We start from the raw sequence: 6,000 nt of genomic DNA, 5'->3' as shown, positions 1-6,000 counted from the left end.
ATATGTCCCCCTTTTACACATTATGGCAGGCAGAGTTCCCCTTTAACACAGTACGGCAGGCAGATTCTCCATTACACCCCCCCACCCGTAGAGTGTAGTGTAGTGTAGTGTAGTGTACTGTGGTGTAGTGTACTGTAGTTAAGTGTAGTGTAATATACTGTAGTGTAGTTGTAATCCATGGTTACTATTAGGGAGCTATATTAGTATATGTGTATGTGTAATGTTAATAATGTTAATTTGTATGCTATAATACAGTGGAGGGTGAAGAAGCTGCTAGACTGTCCCCACGGCAGCATTATCCGCATGCCATAGCCGGGGAGCAGGAGTCACGAGCAGTTAGAGAGGAGGTTATAAAAGGGGCTGCTGGTGCGGCAGTTGAAAAAGAGCCGGTAGCCTGTGAAACAGTGAGGAGCAGTGATGGAGGACAGGGGGATCTCTTACCAGTAAAGGAGGTGACCCCCGTCGAAATCAGTTTGGTGAAGTGTGGGAATCGCTGACACCGGGAGCTGCCGCGTGAGTGAGGAGAGACTACAGTCCAGGATGGATAGCGCCTTACCTCTCTCTGCCAGCACTGATTGCATAGGAGGCCAGGAGAGTGAAAGTGTGGAGGGCTGGAGCACTGGTCAAGCAAGTCGATCCTCCAAATTCAGCGGCTGGTAGAAGTAGGGACAGCCTCCCTGAGGAATCGAAGGGGCTAGGCTACAGCACAGACCCATAGACCCAAATTCGGTGTGGTATGACTGGGTGAGTGACCATCCCTCTGGAGCAGCCATTCAGCATAGAGTTGGGGGAGTGGCCTAGTCACAGAGGGAGCACAGCAGATGAGAAGTGGGGTTAAGTAAACTCCCACTATGCACTCTACAACCCCAGCTGCATGACATTTATCAATGTAGCTACAGGAGTTGGACATATAACCTTAGCTACAGGCATTGCTTATAGCAGAATCAGTTACATAGCTGCTGAATTCAATTATACAGTATTACAAGATTATACCTCCCAACTTTGTGTTTCTTCAAAGAGGGACACACGCGTGGCGAAGCCGCGCGTGCTCCCGAAAAATGGGCGTGGCCTAAGAAAAGGGGCGTGGTTTCACGGGAGGACCGCGATCGTGAGCCACGCCCCCATTTTCGTCACTGAGGGGGCATGCCCAGCGCTCTGTGAGCCGCTGGCATGCCCCCTCTCCCTCTGACTCCCCTGAATAGACGCTGTGCGCATGCGCACAGAGTCTATTCAACGCTGCTCTGCTAAGCAGGGCAGCGACAGACAGAGCCTCCCAACTGCCCCCCCCCCACCGCGGGACACTGCGGCCGCGGGTGGAACAGCGGGACAGTCCCCAAAAAACGGGACTGTCCCGCGAAAATCGGGACAGTTGGGAGGTATGATAAGATGATGCTGATATTTAGTGAAAGGATTAAATACATTAATAGTAACCGTTATATAGCATATTGGCCGAGATACCATACAAGGGACTGCTGAAACCTTTGCTATACGTGACATACTGGACAATTGTAAGACATATTAAAGGTTACAGCTTCCCATATAGATACTACTGCATATGTTATTTATATCATCTGTTGGAGGCTGCATAGTACAGAAAAGGACATCTGCTGCAGTCACCAGTCCGTGAGAAACAATTTGGTTACTAGTTAGACCAGGCATTCCCAACCACGGTCCTCAAGGCACACCAACAGTGCAGGTTTTAGTGATATCCAGGCTTCAGCACAGGTGACTTAATTAGTAGCTCAGTTATTTTGATTTAACCATCTGTGCTGCAGCCTGGATATCACTAAAACCTGCACTGTTGGTGTGCCTTGAGGACCGTGGTTGGGAATGCCTGAGTTAGACAGAAGACTTTGTTACCTATGAAAAAAACTTCCCTTTGGACAGCTAGAAAGGAAACATAAGTAGCAGTCGCAGTCTAGCAGACACTGAATTCTACATAGCTGCAAGTCATAATTTATTGGACACAAAATGCTACAACAGTAAACAAAGGCTCGTATTATCCTTTCTGTACCAGAGAATACTGATACTTCAAAGACAGTGCCGGAAATTATTAAAGGGAAGTATCTACAGATTATTCAGTCCACAGTTAGAGCAACAGATGGGAATATCGGCCCCATGGACCCCATTAATATTCAGTAGAGACTACCTGATTTGCTATTTATAGCAGGATTGCAACATTGTAATGAAAAGATATCCTTCCAGATACTACTATAACTCTAACTCAGGAACCCCAGGGCCCCAACGAGTGCACTAACAGGACAAGGGTACCCGAGTTATTTGTTGCCTAAGAGAAGGCGGAGAGTTTTTTTTGTGTTGCATGCATTTATAATTGTATAGGCACACTAAGGCAAATAGTTTAGAAAGGGAAAAAGGAGTATATTAAGAAATATATTTATATATTCATATATGGCTATGTAATGTTATTAAATATTTATTACTGTGACATTAAAACTACTATACTTACCATTTTTCCTTGTGTTGCTGGAAGTCGTATGGAGAGAGCTGGAAAAGAGAACAGGTATATTAAAGTCAAAGGGAAGTTGTATTTACATGCACATGAATATATATTGAAGAATCACTTTATTAGGGGATAGGGCTTACCCAAGCAAGCCCAACCAAAATAATCTCATAGCTTGGGTGGAGGCACATTTATGGTAATCAATCAATAGATTAGTGTGGAAAGAGGGTTACATAGTGTACTGTAGTGAAGTGTACTGTAATATAGTGTAGTGAAGTGTAGTGTAATATAGTGTAGTGAACTGTAGTATAGTGTAGTGTCTGTGTAGGCACTTACGTGCTGTTACCAGCTCCTGACTCCCCCTGTCCACTTCACAGAACTCAACCGCAGCGCTGCCGGGACCTCAGCAGCAGCGGCGGTGGCTTAAGCTGTACACAGGCGGGTGGCTTCACCGGGACACGGGTGGGCGGGTGGTGGCTTCAGCAGCACGACTCAGTCGTGTGGGCGGCAGCGGCTTCAGCCAATGCAGGCGGTGCCGCCACCTAAAACAGTGAATCTGCGGCCGTGCGGGTGTGATACTTGATGGTGCGCCCTCAGTGCATTTGCGCTATGGGCAAGGCACCATCGGCACACACCTAGTTACGGCTCTGGGAAGGAGGGGAGGATAGGCAGTGGCAAGGCAGCTGATTCAGGAAGGTGCGATCTTGAAAGGGCCCCCCGTACCCCCCTCTCTCTGTTGTCACTACAATTCTTCTTAGGGGAGTTTGAAAGTGAGAAACAGAGGTTAACAGGGGAAGAGACAGAGAGAAGGAGGGAGAGGAGCAAGAAAGAGAGGGGGGGGGGGGGGGGAATCAGGGATAGAAAGTGAGGGTTTCATTGAAAAAGAGGGAATTAGAGAAAGAGAGAGAGACGGTGTCAGGGAGAAATGGATGAGAGGGGAGAGAGAAGCAAGAGAGAGTGTCAGAATAGAGAGGAGCAAGATAGAGTATTACGGAGAGAAAGAGAGAAAGGCTAGGTCAGTCAGAGAGAGAAGGGGGGGAGAGGGAGATAGGATCCAGCATTAGACAGTTACCATTGCCAATAACAGCACACAGCCACAAGTCTCTGATGGGGGTGGGCTCTTCACGGCATTAAGCTCCGCCCCTAAATACCCGCGAATCGCGGCACTGGGGGGGGGGAATTGGTTCCAGGATAGAAGCATAGAAGTCGGACCCCCACCCCCTCTCCCCGGCTTGCATGTATAGAGAGGGGAGGGACAGGTCAGCCCACAGAGACCAATCATACCCGGGGCAGGATGGGGAAGGGGAAAGGTCCTCTCCTCTGGTGGACCGGACGGCCGACCACCTCACCTCCTCACTAATTAAGTTCTGTCGGCCTGCCAGCGTGAGCGTACTAAATGAGTCAGGCTGACTCATTAGTACTTGGCTGCCTTGTATAATGCTGCGGGCACTTAACTGCAGCTTGCTCTGCCCCTGCTGTCTGTGCTGCAGCGCGATCGTAGCTGAGCTGAGAGCTCTGATCACAGCTGGCAGCCAGAGCGGAGCCGCCGTCCTCCCGTCAGCTGCACACAAACCAACCATCTGTCCGTTCGGCTCGGCTACAATTTCAGCGAGAGAGGGAGGGAGTCGGCGCTCCTCTCCTCGGGCAGAGCTGGCAGACGGCAGGTACTGGCCATCCCAATTTGGAAGGAGGTGAGGTGGCCTTCCGGTCCGCCAGAGGAGAGAACCTTTCCCCTTCTCCATCCAGCTACAGTAAATGGCGGCGCTGGCTGGTGGGCGGTAGTGCGGGTGCCTGCAGAGATTTTTCCGCCTCACAGCGAATGCGCTGTGTGCAGTGCCCCTCTTGCCCATACCTAGTTACGGCCCTGACCTCTAAATAGGCACTGTCTTTTTCACCATTTTTGTTACAAGCCTAAGGAAGTGGAGATCATTGTAAAACATGTTACAGAGATATCAGAGTGAGAGAACATTTTTCTTTATTTTATGCTTTATTTTTTTTAAAGAACATTTTTTGTTTTTGTTCACTAATAGTTTATTTATAAACAAAAAACTACTACATTTACTAGATACTCTGATGCATTTTATTGTCTATTATTGTGTAATTGCATTTTTCAAGACAAATAATATTATTTAATGTAATTTAAGGATTCGTACCCACATTGGTTTTACTAATCAATTTTAATGAAACTGTTGGTTGGACATTCTGTTATTTTAACACGTGTATAAGTGGGTTGGGTATGGGATACCGGCAGTCAGGATGACAGCGGACAGAATACCGTCACCAGCATCCCAACTGCTTGAAATCCCGACAGGGGAGCTGGAGGTATGAAACCCAAATCCTAACCCTCACCTTAACCCTCCCTCCCCGAAGCCTAACCCTCCCTCCTCACAGCCTAAACCTAACCCTCCCTCCTGCAGCTTAACCCTAACCCTCCCCCCCCCCCCCCCACAGCCTAACCTTAACCTCCCTGGCATACTTACATTCGGGATTCCGGCTGTCGGGATTCCGGCATCAGGATTCTGACAGCTGTCGGGATTCTGACACTGGCATTCTGAATGATATTCAGTCTACTTTTTTGTGTAATATTTGCATTCTTGGGTCCGCCTGATCACAAGAAGGATGGCAGGTTGTTGAGACAGTCTGCAGTTAAGTTGGGTACATTGAATTAATAATGTTTTCCAACATTGCTTTAACTTTCCATAATTAATTTATATTCTGGTATTTATAAGAATACCTTATCGTAGATGCAATATATATTGTGATTAGAAGTACTGGTAAAGTGATAAACAGGAGATACTGTATGTTTGTCCTAGGTTTCTGGCCTATGTATTTTAAACCCCCAGGAAAGTCTATTTCTGCTAAATAGACTTGATTAGAGTTTGGGCTTTTAGTAAAAGCTGTATATTGGGTTGTGGGGGTATGGGTGTGAGAGAGAAGAGAGGGCTCTACCCATAAAGCTCATTTCAGGTTTTTCAGACTAAGAGCAGGCTGAGTGCCTGTGCCTGTAAGAGGCTGATATAAGCTGTGTCAGGGCTTGGCTCAGGGTCTCACTACTTGGGGAAACGGGCAGCAGGTCTGTTATGAGACACTCTGATTTACTGACTGTAAGTACTGTGTATATGCCTGTGTTTGTGGTAGGGCCATTAAGACCTACCACTTTGACAGAAGGAATTTATGATGTTTAGTTAGTACCCAAGTGAGCTAGAATTTATTTTTAGGTTTTGTTTTTGTACTGCACATAAAAACTAGCCATGGCAAGATTGCACAAAAACACTGAACTGATGTGCTGTTTTCCTGGCTGCTGTGTATTTGGAGGTGCCCATCTACCCCAGGAGAGGGCACCCCTATCCTGATCTCCTCACACAATATTCTATCCTAGTTCGCATAATAATAAGATCCAGCTTTATCAAACCTAGGAGAGTGATACATTTTACAGTGTTTTGGGTATGATTACGATGGAATACATGGTCTAAACGTTGCATCCTCACATCATATGTGCAGCCCATATTTTCTGTTGTCATCATATGCACATCGTACCA

The 6,000-nt window shown here is 47.1% G+C and overlaps 1 protein-coding gene across 3 annotated transcripts in view; it reads left to right on the top strand.

Moving 5' to 3' along the window:
* Positions 1-359: 359 nt before the first annotated feature.
* The window catches only part of B3GNT3 (UDP-GlcNAc:betaGal beta-1,3-N-acetylglucosaminyltransferase 3), a 265,394-nt gene continuing 259,753 nt past the window's right edge, over positions 360-6,000 (top strand). For 2 of the 3 annotated variants that reach the window (XM_063914418.1, XM_063914416.1), the window contains exon 1: positions 360-744. The gene's annotated coding sequence lies outside the window, so the exon portion shown is untranslated. Of the gene's footprint in view, positions 745-2,491; positions 2,522-6,000 lie in introns of all 3 variants that reach the window. The other variant, XM_063914417.1, reaches the window with a different exon arrangement.

Source organism: Pseudophryne corroboree, chromosome 1, assembly GCF_028390025.1.
Source record: "Pseudophryne corroboree isolate aPseCor3 chromosome 1, aPseCor3.hap2, whole genome shotgun sequence".
NCBI lineage: Eukaryota > Metazoa > Chordata > Amphibia > Anura > Myobatrachidae > Pseudophryne > Pseudophryne corroboree.
This window is presented reverse-complemented; position numbering and strand designations above follow the sequence as displayed.